This window comes from Oncorhynchus kisutch, linkage group LG12 (assembly GCF_002021735.2).
Source record: "Oncorhynchus kisutch isolate 150728-3 linkage group LG12, Okis_V2, whole genome shotgun sequence".
Taxonomy (NCBI): domain Eukaryota; kingdom Metazoa; phylum Chordata; class Actinopteri; order Salmoniformes; family Salmonidae; genus Oncorhynchus; species Oncorhynchus kisutch.
Window position 1 is genome coordinate 35476632 of NC_034185.2, and position 18437 is coordinate 35495068.

Genomic DNA, 18437 nt, shown 5'->3' on the forward strand with positions numbered 1-18437 from the left:
TGTGTGGTCAAAATGGTGGATGCTTTATGATCTGGTCTGAGATGCATGCATGGGTAGATTAGACACCCCATTGAGATGCGCCCCCCCCCCCCTTTAAGAGTTCTCGACCGTAGTTTCTTTTATCACTTTTTCACTGTATATAATACTTTTCTTGAGAACGGCAAAATAGGGCTATGTCATCTTTGCCAAATTATGCTGAGATGATCTCAGTTAAGAGGAGCCATCAGTAAAATTGCATGCATTTAAGCCTATGCTTGAGACATCAGCCCAGTATAAACTATTCAAAATTGTGGGTTCATGTTTAACTTTTTATTATCTAACCAGTGTCTTTCGCAAAAAAAACAGTACATTTTTGGGAGATGCATTAGAAAAAAAACATCCATTCCATAAAGGCTAATGAAGCCCTTTGACCAATTGGATTATCTGAAGACAACTCACGTAGACATAATGACGACACATCAAATTGTATATTGCTATCGCCAGACTGGCATGGACATCAGTAACATTTTGACAGAACCGCAAACACAGAGACACACACATACACACGACCCTATTCTTCTAGGTATGCAGTAAATAGTAAAAACACATGTATGGTTTCAAAACTCCTTGCCTTGCCTAGACAAAACATCCAACACATGAATGCTCTACAGCAAACCGAAAAGTCAGATACTGATCCTTTATGTTTCACCACTAGCATGAGAGACAAAGACCTTCCTTCAATCTCCTCAGATGTTCCTCCCACTCATTATTTCTCCCTCCATCCCTCTCCGTCTTTCACTCGGCTGTGGGGTTGGTGATCTTGTCCATGAAGATGATGCTCTTGGTAGTCCTCCAGGATGAAGAGCAGGAAGGGCCTGTTGAGTATGATGGTGTCTGAGAGGGACATGGGCATGATCTCTATCATAGTGACAGCGGCCGCCTCAGTCCCTTTCTCGTCTAGACTCAGCACAGTCTTGTGGGTCACCTGGGGTGGGAACAGGAATGGGTTCATTTGATGTCAGACACCATTGTCCTCTAAGTGGCCATAATATAATATAATAAAATCAAATGGAATAGAGCATTATTATTCCATCAGAGACAGAAACTCTTCTTCTACTTTGCTCCCAATTCCCTCAGGCACACAAGTGAAAAGAGACCTGAGATGGATGGTACGTATCATCAGAACCTATTCAAATCCAATTGTATTTGTTGCATGCGCCGAATGCAACAGGTGTAGTCCTTACAGTGAAATGCTTACTTACAAGCCCTTAACCAATAATGCAGTTAAGATTTTTTTTTTTTAAATAAGTAAAAAATTGAAAAAAAGTAACAAATAATTAAACAGCAGCAGTAAAATAACAATAACGAGGCTGTATACAAGAGGTAACGGTACAGAGTCAATGTGTGGAGGCCCCCGATTAGTCGAGGTAATATGTAGATGTAGGTAGAGTTAAAGTGACTATGCATAGATTATAAACAGAGAGTAGCAGCAGCGTAAAATAGGGGTCTGGGTAGCCCTTTGATTAGCCTTTCCGGAGTCTTATGGCTTGGGGGTAGAAGCTGTTAAGCCTTTTGGACCTAGACTTGGTGCTCGTGTACCACTTGCTGTGAGGTAGCAAAGAGAACAGTCCATGACTAGGGTGGCTGGAGTCTTTGACAATTTTTAGGGCCTTCCTCTGACATTGGCAAAACTTGATGATAGTGTTGGAGTCGTGCCTGGCCATGCAGTCATGAGTGAACAGGGAGTACAGGAAGGGACTGAGCACACACCCCTGAGGGGCCCCAGTGTTGATGATCAGCATGTCGGATGTGTTGTTACCTACCCTTACCAACTGGGGGCGGTCAGTCAGGATGTCCAGGATCTAGTTGCAGAGGGTGGTGTTTAGTCCCAGAGTCCTTAGCTTAGGAAACCACACCTTCAGTTTGGTTTCCTCAGAGATGGCAGAAAAGTCAGCTTTGTTATCGAAGGCACTGGCCATACGTTAAGAATAGATAATGTTATAATGAAAAAGTGCCCTATAAAAAAAATATCTTCTCACCTCCTGAAGAGGCTTTAGTTCCAAGTGCTACACAGACCACATGCCATGAACGAATAGACAATGTTAAACTACAAAACTGTCCTATAAAATCAAGTGTTCTCACCTGAACAGGTTCTCATGCACATGCTTCAGGTATTCCTTGTTAATGAAGGCCTCCACCTGCACCATCTTGCTCTTGTTTCCTTTGTAAGGCAGCATGACCACGGTGGAGAAGTTATGCTGGTTCAACTCTTCATATCCACATTGACCTTGGGGGTCTGCTTGGCATCAAAGGGCTTATCCCACTTCCTTGGGGAAGTAGAGGCAATTGCTACTAAGGTGTAATAAAAATAGACTAAATGTTACAAGCCTAAATTGTTTTTCGTTCTGCGCATACGTTTCTTTGAATTATTAATTGACACATCTTCTGTTTACCACGTGTGGAAACAAACAATACGTCAGTCAGTCAAGTGTATTCTATCAATGTTCTAAAAGCAAACAATAAGTGCAAGCCCGTTCTGTCCTACTACAGTGTCCTCCTACATCTGAAGAAGACGTAGTTGATGAGCACCATGGCCGTATCAGGTATCAGGATCCAGATCCTTCACCAGGTCTGTGATCTTGTCCTGGGTCTTCATGGCGATGAACTTGTTGATCTCGGCGACGGGTTCTTGAAGTCAATGGTGAAGCCCTCGCTGGCGTAGAAGTGCTTGGCATCCTCCGGGAACTTGGCCAGGGGCTTGAATCCATCGCTCAGGGCCACGGCGCTGCCCATGTCCAGCTGCATGGCCTCCCAAGCGTGGCCCAACATGTGGTTCAGGTGCTCGTAGGCCTCGTTCACCTGCTCCGGTGTAAAGGCACCATAGCCTAGAGTAGAGTACAGGTGGCTGTGGGTGTCTCCCTTAGCCCCAAGGGACAGCATAGCCAGGCTAGTGACAATTACCAGAGGAGAGAAGAAGACGTTCTTGATCTCAGTGTTGGCTTCGCTCAGGCTCCTGCAGAGGGCAAAGGTGAAGTCTGCGTTATGGGGGGCCAGCTTGTGCCAGTACTCCACGGCAGCATAGTGGAGGTTGTGGTCTTCTGTGTGATGGCGTGGTCCCCATTGAGGGGCCCAGGATATGCAGAGCAACACAGTTGCTATCGCACAACAAGATATAGCCCGCATTTTATATACCTGGACACCCATTGGATTCTGGAGCAGTGGAAATACATTTTCTGGAGTGATGAATCACGCTTCAACTATGGCAGTACGACGGACAAATCTGGGTTTGGCGGGTACCAGGAGAACGCTAACTGTAAAGTTTTGTGGAGGAAGAATAGTGGTCTGGGGCTGTTTTTCATGGTTTGTGCTTGGCCACTTAGTTCCAGTGAAGGGAAATCTTTTTTGGGGGTGTAGATCAGCTTTAATATTTCAGATAGATTGTAGTTTCCATCAATGTAATTGTCTGCATCATTTCTAATCCCCCATATCTTTTTGTGTAAATATATATACATACTGTACACTACCGTTCAAAAGTTTCGGGTCACTTAGAAATGTCCTCGTTTTTGAAAGAAAAGCACATTTTTGTCCATTAAAATAACATCAAATTGATCAGAAATACGGTGTAGACATTGTTAATGTTGTAAATGCCTATTGTAGCTGGAAACAGCTGATTTTTTAAATGGAATATCTACCTAGGCGTATGTGACAGGTTAAAGGAAACATTCAGCCTGTTATACATTAAAAATATTAGTAAGTATGTGAGGATCTTAAAACATCTAAGGTTAAAAAGATCATGCATTCAGTATTAGTTGATAGAGATTGATAACATTCATATAATTGTGTTAAAGTTCAAATCGGTAAAGCGTACAAAGGGTACGAATTGTGAGAGTAATGTGTAAACGTTATACTGATTACTTTATTTTGTGGTGCCTAAAAGTGGTAATCTGTGATCTACGAAATGCTCTTAATCTATGAGCCGGAGATCGATTGCTCTGGTCTCCACCCATATTCCTGGATAAATCGCGGTCTTTTTTTATTGCACTAAAAGTTGAATTGAGAAAAACGAACACGTATCACTCTCGTGATTATTTCTCCCCAGTTTTCAGGTACGTTATTGATGATAAAAAATAGTAATTTAAATGTAATAACTCACTAACATGTCAAGAGTGTTTAAGGTGTGTCTTAGTAACATCTTGAGGAAGTTAGAGTTAAGTTTGAAGAGAGTAATATGAGCCCTGCTCGGTTGTAGTGAAGAATAGCATCGTACTGAGAGTAGCTGCCATTTTATGTCGATTGTGAATGAACATGTGCGTTGTTAATAAGATATTTTGCTGTGTTATTTGTATAATGGTTTTTCTGTTTTGTAATGTGTTACTTTTGTAAAATGATTGCACTAAAAGTTGAATTGAGAAAACAACACCGTATCACTCTCGTGATTATTTCTCCCCATTATTTCTCAGGGGCGTAACACGTACAGTGGCCCATTATCAGCAACCATCACTCCTGTGTTCCAATGGCACGTTGTATCAGCTAATCCAAGTTTATCATTTTAAAAGGCTAATTGATCATTAGAAACTCTTTTGCAATTATGTTAGCACAGCTGAAAACTGTTGTGGTGAAGCAATAAAACTGGCCTTCTTTAGACTAGTTGAGTATCTGGAGAATCAGCATTTGTGGGTTCGATTACAGCCTCAAAATGGCCAGAAACTTGTCAGTCTATTGTTGTTCTGAGAAATGAAGGCTATTCCATGCGAGAAATTGCCATGACACTGAAGATCTCGTACAATGCTGTGTACTACTCCCTTCACAGAACAGCGCAAACTGTCTCTAACCAGAATAGAAAGAGGAGTGGGAGGCCCCAGTTCACAACTGAGCAACAGGACATTAGAGTGTCTAGTTTGAGAAACAGATGCCTCACAAGTCCTCAACTGGCAGCTTCATTAAATAGTACCCACAAAACACCAGTCTCAATGTCAACAGTGAAGAGGCAGCTCCGGGATGCTGGCCTTCTAGGCAGAGTTCCTCTGTCCAGTGTCTGTGATATTTTGCCCATCTTAATCTTTTATTTTTATTGGCCAGTCTGAGATATGGCTATTTCTTTGCAACTCTGCCTAGAAGGCCAGTATCCCAGAGTCGCCTATTCACTGTTGACGTTGAGTCTGGTGTTTCACAGAAACATGGCCCTCTCGGGATAAGTTGTCGGAGTCAGCACAGCCCAGGTTTCTTAATGCTTCGCGCCGACAGAAATAAACATCTCTCTGGGACATTCAGAGACTTGTCCCGAAGCCACTCCTGCGTTGTCTTGGCTGTGTTCATAGGGTCGTTGTCTTGTTGGAAGGTGGACCTTCATCTTTCCCTCGATCCTGACCAGTCTCCCAGTCCCTGCTGCTGAAAAACAACCCCACAACAGGATGCTAACACCACCATGCTTCACCGTAGAGATGGTGCCAGGTTTCCTCCAGACGTGACGCTTTGCATTCAGGCCAATCTTGGTCAAATAAAATACAATAATATTGGTCACATAAACATGGTTAGCAGATGTTAAGGACACAAAGTCAAGGTATTGGAGTGGCCATCGCAAAACCCTGGCCTCAATCCTATAGAAAATTTGTGGGCAGAACTGAAAAAGCTTGTGCGAGCAAGGAGGCCTACAAACCTGACTCAGTTACACCAGCTCTGTCAGGAGGAATGGGCCGAAATTCACCCAACTTATTGTGGGAAGCTTGTGGAAGGCTACGCGAAATGTTTGACCCAAGATAAACTATTTAAAGGCAACGCTACCAAATACTAATTGAGTATATGTAAACTTCTGACCCACTGGGAATGTGATGAAAGAAATAAAAGCTGAAATAAATAATTCTCTCTACTATTATTCTGAAATGTCACATTCTTAAAATAAAGTGGTGGTCCTAACTGACCTAAGACAGGGAATTTTTACTTGGATTAAATGTCAGGAATTGTGAAAAACTGAGTTTAAATGTATTTGGCTAAGGTGTATGTAAACTTCCGACTTCAACTGTATATACACAGGATAGATCATACATATATTACTAATCGTGTCAAGGAAAGCACCTATTGGACTAACTCGATATCATGGCTGGTTACACAAAGGAATGGAGTTGGATTTGAATGAAAGAGCAGGAAGACTGAGGGACAAAGGAATTGGGTCTCTATCGGACCTTGAGAAGCTATGCTACTGTAAATACATCATCTTATGCATTCTAATAACCGTCCATTCAGAAAAGGAAAATGCAAGATATATTATTACTCTGAGCTGCGCTTCGATTGATGGATTGAAGATGGAAGACTGCTTTGCCCAGCAGAGATCACCTTTGAAGACTCTTTCTGGTCGTAATGTTGTAGAACGGTTACGTTGAAGTACCCTGTCGTTCTTAGGAGATTGTATGTCCTTTCCAAGACCATGTACATTTACAGCTACAGCTGCAGCTGATAACTCGATGTCTAGGATATATAACTTCTTCTTTAGTGAATAATAGTTCAAAGTTCATACCAAGTTGCCATAATCAGCTCGTGCTGTATTCTGGCTGGTCTAGTCAAAATTCACCTCCAAGTTCAAATTCGCCCTTCTAAACGGTTGGACATCAGTCCTCACATTTCTGGAACTAAGGTTACTGTGGGAGAGAAGAGCATGTTTCATAGTTCTCAACCAATGGCTGTTCACTTGGGTGTGGCCACTGACTGGGCCTAAGTTTTACTATGAAACAATTCTCTTATTTAGGAGGCTAAAATTACATTTAATCTTTTCACAAATAGTTTCATTTTTAACCATTTAAATTGCACAACAATTCCATGTGAATCTGAATGTGTAGACTTTCCAAGATACAATTTGTCATCCTATCATCAGATATAATGTCCCAGACAACAACTGATCTGACATCATATTCTTTAAGTACCAATGGACACTTTCAACTGGTTGAGAAAGGGACATTTTGTTCCATTCCCCAACCTTTTGATGTTACCATACTTTCTCTGTGGTGACAAAAGGCTTTCCAAGAGTCCATTCTGTAGAGTGGAGAGAGAAGGGGGAAAGGTATTTATGGGGGGGGGGGGGGGGGGTCATAAACCTCAACCAATACGGCAACGTCATGACAACACAATGACATTCTAGACGATTCTGTGCTTCCAACTTTGTTGCAACAGTTTGGGGAAGGCACTTTCCTGTTTCAGCATGACAATGCCCCGTGCACATAGCGAGGTCCATACAGAAAGGTTTGTCGAGATCGGTGTGGAAGAACTTGACTGACCTGCACAGAGCCCTGACCTCAACCCCATTGAACACCTTTGGGATGTATTGGAACACCAATTGCGAGCCAGGCCTTATCGCCCGACCTCACTAATGCTCTTATGGTGGAATGGAAGCAAGTCTCCGCAGCAAACATCTAGTGGAAAGCCTTCCCAGAAGAGTGGAGGCTGTTATGGCAGCAAAGGGGGGACCAACTCCATATTAATGCCCATGATTTTGGAATGAGATGTTCGATGAGCAGGTGTCCACATACTTTTGGTCATGTAATGTACTTTAAAGGGCAATTCTGCCACTACTCAATCCTATATTTATTATCTCTAGCACCATATTTCTACATATGTGAAAACGGTGCGTTTCTTCTTATCTGTGGTTAAAAAGACAAGAAAGGTCCTAAAAATGCTTCTGTGACATCACAGGGTAGGATTAAAGGATTAAAAACGGATTTTCAAAAACCTGCAATGAGTTCCTGGTCAGAGGGATGTTATTTTCTTGGTTCCCACATCACCACGAATCTCAGTTTTTGAAGATCACTGTTTTTAAAATGTTTCAACTTTTGATGATGTCATTGGGTAAAACATTTTAACTTTACATTTTTTCAACTAAACTTAGAAATGCGCTGATTTCACATATCTGAACACCGGTATTGCACTGGAGGTAATGAAAAGGGGCCCTTTAGGTAAAGCGTTACAATACTCTAGCACCTGTCCAGAAGTAATTCCAATACATACAATATACAATGTGTACAATTTGGGTATTTTATCATCTCAGTCATTTTGAAACCCTGTTTAACAACTAACAAACCTCATGGCATGGCTAAAAGAGTGAAGGAACTCAGCACTGATAAGATACACAGTACTGCATACGTTCATTTTAGCCTAACATAGGAACATTTCCTGGGCATAGAATTAGAAACACTTGTATTACCATTTCACCTTGCAAACACCTACTCATTCTCACAGGAGAAGCACTTAATGCCTATTATAATTAGGTACTGCTAACTATCATAACTAAACTATGATATAATCAAACACTTTCAAAACAGTGCTTACCTTCAATGTCCTCTTTGCCAGAGACAGTTTGGCAGGAACTCTGTCAATTCATGGTCCTGAGAGGATCAGCCAATCACATTTAATCAATTATTTACCAGACCCACTCACTGACCTGGCTGAACAGGATATTCATCTGGCCAGGCTGACTAGCTTACATCATGATGCAACAATGGCTCAGCCCTCTTGAGAAAAGCACTGCAGGGTTTTAAGGATGTTCCGGTATTCTTGGTGCCTTTCAAAATAACTCAAAACAAATGAAGAGGTGCAACATCAAGAATTTTGTCATTCTTTCCCTGCATCACACAAAAACAAATCAGAATTACTTAATTATTGTAGGTCGTTATTTGTTTGTAGTCCTGTCATTTCAGTAAGCAGAACTACCATGAATACTTTACAATCTCCACAATGTTTTATGGCATTCCACCCCTGTAGACCTGTAGCTGTACAACTAAACTCCATATTGGAACCACCGATTGGCTTATGATGGTGATCTGTTACTGTTGAAAGCTGGGAACAGATTATTGAGGCAACATATTCCTGCCACTCATGAGGGATCTGCTGTCTGATTCATCTTGCTCTATTCTATTCATCATTTTCATCTCCCCGAGTTTGAAATGTCACAATGTAATATGTGGGACTCCAGCATGGAAAAATGGAATCTCATTCTAACTCAGAGCTTTGTCTCTGTGTGTGTCTTCGTGAAATGTTTGATTCTAAAACTGAACTCCATCTTGTAATGTACACTCTTTGAAAAAAAGGGTTCCAAAAGGGTTCTTCGCCTGTCCCCAAAGGAAAACCCTATTATGTTCCAGGTAGAATCATTTTTTGTTTGGGGTAGAACAATTTTGGGTTCCATGTAGAACCCTCTGTAGAAAGGGTTCTACATGGAACCCAATCAAGGTTCTTCAAAGGGTCCTACAGGGACAACAGAAGAACCCTTTTAGGTTATACAATCGTGGCAAAACGTTTTGAGAATGACACAAATATTAATTTTCACAAAGTCTGCTGCCTCAGTTTGTATGATGTTTATTTGCATATACTCCAGAATGTTATGAAGAGTGATCAGATGAATTGCAATTAACTGCAAAGTCCCTCTTTGCCATGCAAATGAACTGAATTCCAAAAAAAATCATTTCCACTGCATTTCAGCCCTACCACAACAGGACCAGCTGACATCATGTCAGTGATTCTCTTGTTAACACAGGTGTGAGTGTTGACGAGGACCCGGCTGGAGATCACTCTGTCATGCTGACTGAGTTCGAATAACAGACTAGAAGCTTTTAAAGGAGGGTGGTGCTTGGAATCATGTTCATCCTCTGCCAACCATAGTTACCTGCAAGGAAACATGTGCCATCATCATTGCTTTGCACAAAAACGGCTTCACAGGCAAGGATATTGCTGCCAGTAAGATTGCACCTAAATCAACCATTTATCAGATCATCAAGAACTTCAAGGAGAGCGGTTCAATTGTTGTGAAGAAGGCTTCAGGGTGCCCAAGAAAGTCCAGCAAGCTCCAGGACCGTCTCCTAAAGTTAATTCAGCTGCGGGATCAGGGCATCATCAGTACAGAGCTTGCTCAGGAATGGCAGCAGGCAGGTGTGAGTGCATGAGTTTTGGAGGATGGCCTGGTGTCAAGAAGGGCCGCAAAGAAGCCACTTCTCTCCAGGAAAAACATCAGGGACAGACTGATATTCTGCAAAAGGTACAGGGATTGGACTGCTGACGACTGGGGTAAAGTCATTTTCTCTGATGAATCCCCTTTCCGATTGTTTGGGGCATCCGGAAAAAAGCTTGTCCGGAAAAGGCAAGGTGAGCGCTACCATCATTCCTGTGTCATGCCAACAGTAAAGCATCCTGAGAACATTCATGTGTGGGTTTGCTTCTCAGCCAAGGGAGTGGGCTCACTCACAATTTTGCCTAAGAACACAGCCATGAATAAAGAATGGTACCAACACATCCTCCGAGAGCAACTTCACCCAACCGTCCAGGAACAGTTTGGTGACGAACAATGCCTTTTCCAGCATAATGGAGCACCTTTCCATAAGGCAAAAGTGATAACTAAGTGGCTCGGGGAACAAAACATTGATATTTTGAGTCCATGGCCAGGAATCTCCCCAGACCTTAATCCCATTGAGAACTTGTGGTCAATCCTCAAGAGGCGGGTGGACAAACAAACCCACAAATTCTGACAAACTCAAAGCATTGATTATGCAAGACTGGGCTGCCATCAGTCAGGATGTGGCCCAGAAGTTACTTGACAGCATGCCAGGGCGGATTGAAGAGGTCTTCAAAAATACGGTTCAAATATTGACTCTCTGCATCAACTTCATGTAATTGTCAATAAAAGCCTTTGACACGTATGAAATGTTTGTAATTATACTTCAGTATTCCATAGTAACACCTGACAAAAATATTTAAGGACATTGAAGTAGCAAACTTTGTGGAAACTAATATTTGTGTCATTCTCAAAACTTTTGGCCACGACTGTACACTGAGTACACAAAACATTAGGAACACTGTTCCCCCATCCTCAGAACTGCCTCAGTCCATCGCGGCACGGACTCTACAAGCTGTCGAAAGCGTTCCACAGGGATGCTGACCCTGAAGTGGATTTAACAAGGCCTTCAGTAAAGGGATCAAAGCTTTCGCCCGGATTCACCTGGTCAGTCTGTCATGGAAAGGGCAGGTGTTCTTAATGTTTTGTGCACTGTGTATATAGCACCTTTTTTTTATTCTAAACTCGTTGCCTAAGGACAGGATGACGTTCAATGCTATGCTGTCTCTGTCATTGAAATGATTGTCAATCAATGTGTTCTAGTGTTCTTTCATCCTAATTGAAGTTGTAATGTAATAAAAGTCAGCCCTAACCTGTATAGAACATGAAACTAGTTTATTAACAGAAGAAAGTGTTTTATCTCAAATATTAAAGCAAAACTGAAACTAGAGCAGAACAAGTACATTCTTACCAGTTTTCTTTAACAAATGCCCTTTCATCCCATCATTATGGAAATCTGCAAAATGCAAACGAGCAGGTGGTTTCTGAATCCGATTTTAATGATCAAAACATACGCTTCAAAGTATCCATTTCAAAGGCACAGACAGTCCACAAATACCGTTTCCGATGCAACATTTCCCAAGTTTATATCAGAGGGTACATATTAAAAAGAAAAAAGACAATTTCCCATGATCTGAAAACAATTCTTCATCTTATGATCACCAAAGGGACACAAACAGTGGTATGAGTGACAACAAAAGAAAAAGACTGAGGATGTTATATTTCTGTCGGGTCCATGATTGTCCCTGTGACCAGGATGAGGCCTGTGAGCTCATCATACAATCGAAGCATAAATGGTCTGTCGATAGAAATACTGGAAGGGACAGAGAAGTCCAGGGCGATGTCCAAACTCCCCTCCCCCTCTGACTCAGTCTCATCCACCTCTAGAGCCCAGAGAGAGAGAGAGTGGGAGAGAGCCCAGAGAGAGGCGGGAGTGGGAGAGAGAGAGAGGTGTGTTGAGAAGATTTGGTGCAAGAGGTCAACACAAACAGGCACAGACACATGCATACACACACGATAACATACACACTACACACACACACACGTGGATTTTGTATAGTAGATATGTGGTAGTGGTGAAGTAGGGGCCTGAGGGCACACAGTGTGTTGTGAAATCTGTAAATGTATTGTAATGTTTCAGAAATAGTATAAATGCCTTAATTTTGCTGGACCCCAAGAAGAGTAGCTGCTGCCTTGGCATAAATAAATACATATACAAACTGAGGGGGAAGTCTCATCTCTGCCCCAAATACTTTCTGATACACTTGTACTAAGTAGAACTTTGTTGGTTGTAAGAATTCCTTATCCTGATTAAATAGCAAATAAGCTATGGTTTTTCCAACCCTAACAATCTTTATGTATTGTCACGTTAAAGCTTTCCAGTTATCCTCCTACCTGAATGAGTTTCAGGGTATTCTTTAAAGAAACCCCATAGAAGTCGGCTGATACCCCAGACGCTTTCAGTAGACTTCACAAACTGCAGCATTTCTTCATGAGGAACTTTGGGAAGTGGATTTATGACTGCCTGTGTAAAAATACCAATCAATGTGTTAATGGATTGTGTTTAGAAAGCTGTCTTGTTATTGCATGAGCCCATGTGGTAGGCGACTTGACGCTTACTGAAGCAGAAATAAGTAATTATTGCTGACTCGGGATCAGCTCAGCACAATTCATCATTCTGCTAAACAACACGCACCTCGTGACAAGAGTGGGTCTGTAGAAAAGGTCCCTCAACACAGCACACCATCAATCAATATACACCCACCAACAAACACACACCCACAATTCAAACCCACGCATTCACATACAGTGCCTTGCGAAAGTATTCGGCCCCCTTGAACTTTGCGACCTTTTGCCACATTTCAGGCTTCAAACATAAAGATATAAAACTGTATTTTTTTGTGAAGAATCAACAACAAGTGGGACACAATCATGAAGTGGAACGACATTTATTGGATATTTCAAACTTTTTTAACAAATCAAAAACAGAAAAATTGGGCGTGTAAAATTATTCGGCCCCTTTACTTTCAGTGCAGCAAACTCTCTCCAGAAGTTCAGTGAGGATCTCTGAATGATCCAATGTTGACCTAAATGACTAATGATGATAAATACAATCCACCTGTGTGTAATCAAGTCTCCGTATAAATGCACCTAAACTGTGATAGTCTCAGAGGTCCGTTAAAAGCGCAGAGAGCATCATGAAGAACAAGGAACACACCAGGCAGGTCCGAGATACTGTTGTGAAGAAGTTTAAAGACGGATTTGGATACAAAAAGATTTCCCAAGCTTTAAACATCCCAAGGAGCACTGTGCAAGCGATAATATTAAAATGGAAGGAGTATCAGACCACTGCAAATCTACCAAGACCTGGCCGTCCCTCTAAACTTTCAGCTCATACAAGGAGAAGACTGATCAGAGATGCAGCCAAGAGGCCCATGATCACTCTGGATGAACTGCAGAGATCTACAGCTGAGGTGGGAGACTCTGTCCATAGGACAACAATCAGTTGTATATTGCACAAATCTGGCCTTTATGGAAGAGTGGCAAGAAGAAAGCCATTTCTTAAAGATATCCATAAAAAGTGTCGTTTAAAGTTTGCCACAAGCCACCTGGGAGACACACCAAACATGTGGAAGAAGGTGCTCTGGTCAGATGAAACCAAATTGAACTTTTTGGCAACAATGCAAAACGTTATGTTTGGCGTAAAAGCCACACAGCTCATCACCCTGAACACAACATCCCCACTGTCAAACATGGTGGTGGCAGCATCATGGTTTGGGCCTGCTTTTCTTCAGCAGGGACAGGGAAGATGGTTAAAATTGATGGGAAGATGGATGGAGCCAAATACAGGACCATTCTGGAAGAAAACCTGATGGAGTCTGCAAAAGACCTGAGACTGGGACGGAGATTTGTCTTACAACAAGACAATGATCCAAAACATAAAGCAAAATCTACAATGGAATGGTTCAAAAATAAACATATCCAGGTGTTAGAGTGGCCAAGTCAAAGTCCAGACCTGAATCCAATCGAGAATCTGTGGAAAGAACTGAAAACTGCTGTTCACAAATGCTCTCCATCCAACCTCACTGAGCTCGAGCTGTTTTGCAAGGAGGAATGGGAAAATATTTCAGTCTCTCGATGTGCAAAACTGATAGAGACATACCCCAAGCGACTTACAGCTGTAATCACAGCAAAAGGTGGCGCTACAAAGTATCAACTTAAGGGGGCTGAATAATTTTGCACGCCCAATTTTTCAGTTTTTGATTTGTTAAAAAAGTTTGAAATATCCAATAAATGTCGTTCCACTTCATGATTGTGTCCCACTTGTTGTTGATTCTTCACAAAAAAATACAGTTTTATATCTTTATGTTTGAAGCCTGAAATGTGGCAAAAGGTCGCAAAGTTCAAGGGGGCCGAATACTTTCGCAAGGCACTGTATGCACGTGCACATTCACACATGCAGAAACATATACACAAATCCATCCACCTGCCCACACAGACACAGACACCCATTCACCCACACACTCGAACAAACATACACCCACTTGCTCCCTCCTTTGAGGAGAGTCGAAGCCAGTGTACCCAGGATTCAGGTTGGAGCCAAAAGTCCATCCTGGATGCAGAGAGACACTCCTCCGGGAGCTGAACCTCTCCCTTGGGCAGCAGGAGGGAGGCCAGTCTGGGGGAGGCCTGGTGGAGGGGGTCAGGGGAGGAAGGATGAGTAGGGTAGCCACAGCACTGTGGTGGAAGAGTTAGTATCATACAGCTTCCTCAGCTCTGTAGACTTCACGGAACATCCTGGGAACTTCCACATGCGGCGACCCGTTCACGTGGAAACGCCGTTGGCGGTGTGACGCCCGTCGAATGGATGCTCCCACTTACCTGTAGGGGTTTGCAAATATCAAATGCACTGTAGACGACACTTTCCTAACCTGTCATTCAATTACAAACATAGTACTTTCATAATATCTTGATAGGTTTATTTCACATACTGTAGGCCACACCAGTGGTTCCCAACCAGGTGTACTCGGACCCCTGGGGGTACTTGGGCCTAACCACAGTGGATACTTGAAAACTCGCCCATAAGGCTACTGGTAAAATGCATAAGAGGGTACTTCAGGGGTACTCTGGGCAGAGAAAAATTCAGTTGGTGGTACGGTGACCAAAGAAGGTTGGGAACCACTGGTCTACACTAAAGATAAAGATTACATTATTTACTGTGCTCAGAACTAATTTGACAAAGAGAATAATTAACTACTGAGTTAAACAAATATATTCCTTTCATTTGCATCAGAGAACTCGTAATTATATATTTTTCTAAAAAGGGAACATTGTACCTTTTAAAATGTATAAGGTTCATCAGAATGAGTTTGTCCGAGCCATCGTGACTGAGCTTCAAGTCTCTGACCAGTGTCTCCAGTGCCATGTTGTTGTTTAAACTGACCATGGCCTCCTGGGGTTGGGACAATAAGATTCTTGAGTAACTTCTGGTAGTCTGGCTTTGGCTTCCTGTCCACGTGCAGGCCAATCCACACACACAGCTGAGCCCCACCCCACCCCACCCATGGAGAGAAGACCCAGGGCCAAGACCAGGCCCAGGGGGGAAAGGAGGAGGCTGTGGCCCAGCCGGCTGCTGGCAAGGTCATGGTAGGGGCAGCATTGTGTCCAGCTTCTGCTGCTGGGGGCACTGGCCCTCCTCTCCTCCCCTGGCGTTCCTCTGGGAGGGTTCTCTAGCAGTGCTGCCAAGGCACTGAATAGTATGCCTAAGAGCCCAGATAGCACTGTAAGCCATGTTACGCTGTTCATTATTAACACTTAACATTAACACATGGCGAGTGGGTAGCAGAGAGACACTCAGTCCCCAGATGGCCCCTTCTCATCGCTGCCTGCAGTCTGTTTGCTGTTCACACACAGAGATGAGCTGAGAAACTTTTAAAAAAACTTTGTTTTATGTAACATTCCCTTTAGTGGTCGACCCTCTGCTGCACTGGCTTCATACAAACTCCCAGCCAAATAAATGTGTTTATCCAAAGTATGAACAACATCTGTCATTAACCATTTACTGTATTTTGACTGTGGACAATGGAGCATATACCCATTATTTTTTAAATATATATATATATATATATATACACACATTCAAGGCCTGCTTATGTTCACAGAAGATACAAAATTAATGTAATAATCAAAATTACACATCAAATATGATCAAAGTTGTCTTTTTAATTAACCCCCAATGTTCAGCTCATTATTTGAATGTTTGCAGCTTCTGCCGAAGCTTGTTAATACTAGTACGTCTGTTGAAATGTCAATGTGCTGATTAATCACTGCTTGCTTGAACTCACAATGATACCCATGCTAATTAACTACCTGGCAGTCAGTTTGTTACCGGGCCTACAGCACTGGAACTCATCTGAGAGACACTACTTACCTGGCCTTATATTGCCATCTTGTGGCTAAGAATACACTAGTGTAATTAACTTAGTTCGGTTGGACTGCGGTTGCTTTGTTGAACTCATTTTATTAAGAGGTCTGGATTAGAGAAAGACAACCCAGACATCCTGAATCCCTAAATTAGGTCCTGAACTGACAGCTCTCTCAATTTGTTGAGTTCATAGGCATGTACCTTAAACGGGTAACTTTGATGAAAATGATATTCACAAGTGTAACCATGATTTAATTGGGTCTGAGGTATCTGTAGAACAGAAGGTCAGATGGTGAGGATGAAGAGACGGTTAAGAAGAATCCACAGAACCAGCAGCGCCAGCTCTGACATCACACCACAAGGGGCGCCACATTCCTAGAAATAACACAATCACTGAAAGACCAGAGAGAAACAGCAAACATAAATGATTGAAACCTGGAGACAACCAGAACATTGAATTCACCTCGAGTTAACTGAAGGCAATTCCTTGAGACAATTGCAGTGTTGGTGTAATGTTCAGAGTAGAGAATATTCACTGTATGAATGAACATACCCTGATGCCTGGGAATTGCCACTGTTTGCAGGAATCCATTTTTCTTAGATGAGTGAAGTCACTATGTCGATGAGAAGGATGTGTCCCAATCCTCAGCACTGTCTTCTTGTGTGCCCTCCCTGAGATGGACTCCCTCTGTAACCTCCATATCCTTCTCAACTTCACAGCGCAGCAGCCTCCCGAATAGCGCAGCAGCCTCCCGAATAGCGCAGCAGCCTCCCGAGTGGCGCAGCGGTCTAAGGCACCGCATCTCAGTGCAAGAGGCGTTACTACTGTACCTGGTTCAAATCCAGGCTGAATGACATCCGGCCGTGATTGGGAGTCTCATAGGGCAGCGCACAATTGGCCCAGTGTCATCCGGGTCCGGGGTAGGCAGTCATTGTAAATAAGAATTTGTTCTTACCGGACTTGCCAGGTGAAATAAAAAAAAATCTTCCTTCACAACCTCTCCTTTCTCCACCTATTCTCCAAAGCCATCCTCTGCATTCACATCTTCCTCCAACCTCTGCCATCCTATCTATGTCTAGCCATTTCTTCTCTTTCTTTTGTGACATCTAGCCTCTCCTGCTTAGGGACTGTGTGCTTTCCCTCCCGCTGCTCCTTGTTACTGCCCTGTCCAGCCTCCTTCAAAAGCTCCCCTTCCGATTCATATCCCACCTCTTCAGAGCTCTTCTCTACCCCCTCTAAGTTCTTTATTTTCCTCCTCTTCTACACTCATTTTACACAGTCATGCAACTTGCCACTGTCCTATACAATTTCTTCCCTGATATAATCATCCTCTTCGCTCCACTTTTTTCTTTCTCCTCTTCAGTGTTCCCTTGCTCCTCCTTTCCCTCCTCCTCGCCAAAGTCAACCTCCTCCCTCAAAGCTGTATCCTCTTCTTTCCCCTCCTTCGACACTCACCTCTTCCTCCACAACCACCCTCTCCAACCTCTGCCATCTCTCTGTCGTCCATCTATTTTTGTCTCTTTCCTGTTGCTCAGGGACTGCGTTTCCTGCTGTTGTTTGTCACCAAAAGGTCTCTTCTCCACTCACTTATTCCTTGAAATATTCCTGTTTGCCACTTCATTAATGCTCTCCTGAATACAGCCCAGTGTTCTGGTCTTTAGACTGGGCTCCCTCTCCTTCCTTCTCAACAGCACCATTCCTCAGGGTGACTTGACATCTCCATACGCTGTGGCTCAACATTCAGCTTCACTGTCGATCACCTCTGTTACATTCAGATCTAATACCGACAAGAGGGTTTGACTCCAAGCCGCTCGCTGTCGGCTCTAACCCTGATATTACTCCATAGAGCTTCCTTGTTCAGGGCCAGAACGTAGCTATACGTGTGCGTCCTCCTTGTCTGAGACAGTGTGTAGACCCCTTTCTCTGGGAGAACAGCGAGCTCTGCGCGGACGTCTCCTCTTCGGCGGCCTTCTCCGTCCAGATCCACACGTCCTTGTCAGCAGAGTGTAGATTGAGATTTAACAAGTACCTTTACTCAGACCCAATGGGGCATTTGACCCCCTGGGAATCATAGTACTCCTGATACACTGATTCCAATCTCCTCTATGGTGCTTTGAGGGCCATGTTGTGAGAGAGTCATAATGGATACTGGATTGGGCAGACAA

General features: G+C 43.0%; 1 pseudogene; it reads right to left on the bottom strand.

Annotated features, from left to right (window-relative positions):
• Positions 1 to 774: 774 nt before the first annotated feature.
• On the bottom strand, positions 775 to 3162 carry LOC109900388 (alpha-1-antitrypsin homolog; annotated as a pseudogene).
• Between the last annotated feature and the right edge of the window lie 15275 nt (positions 3163 to 18437).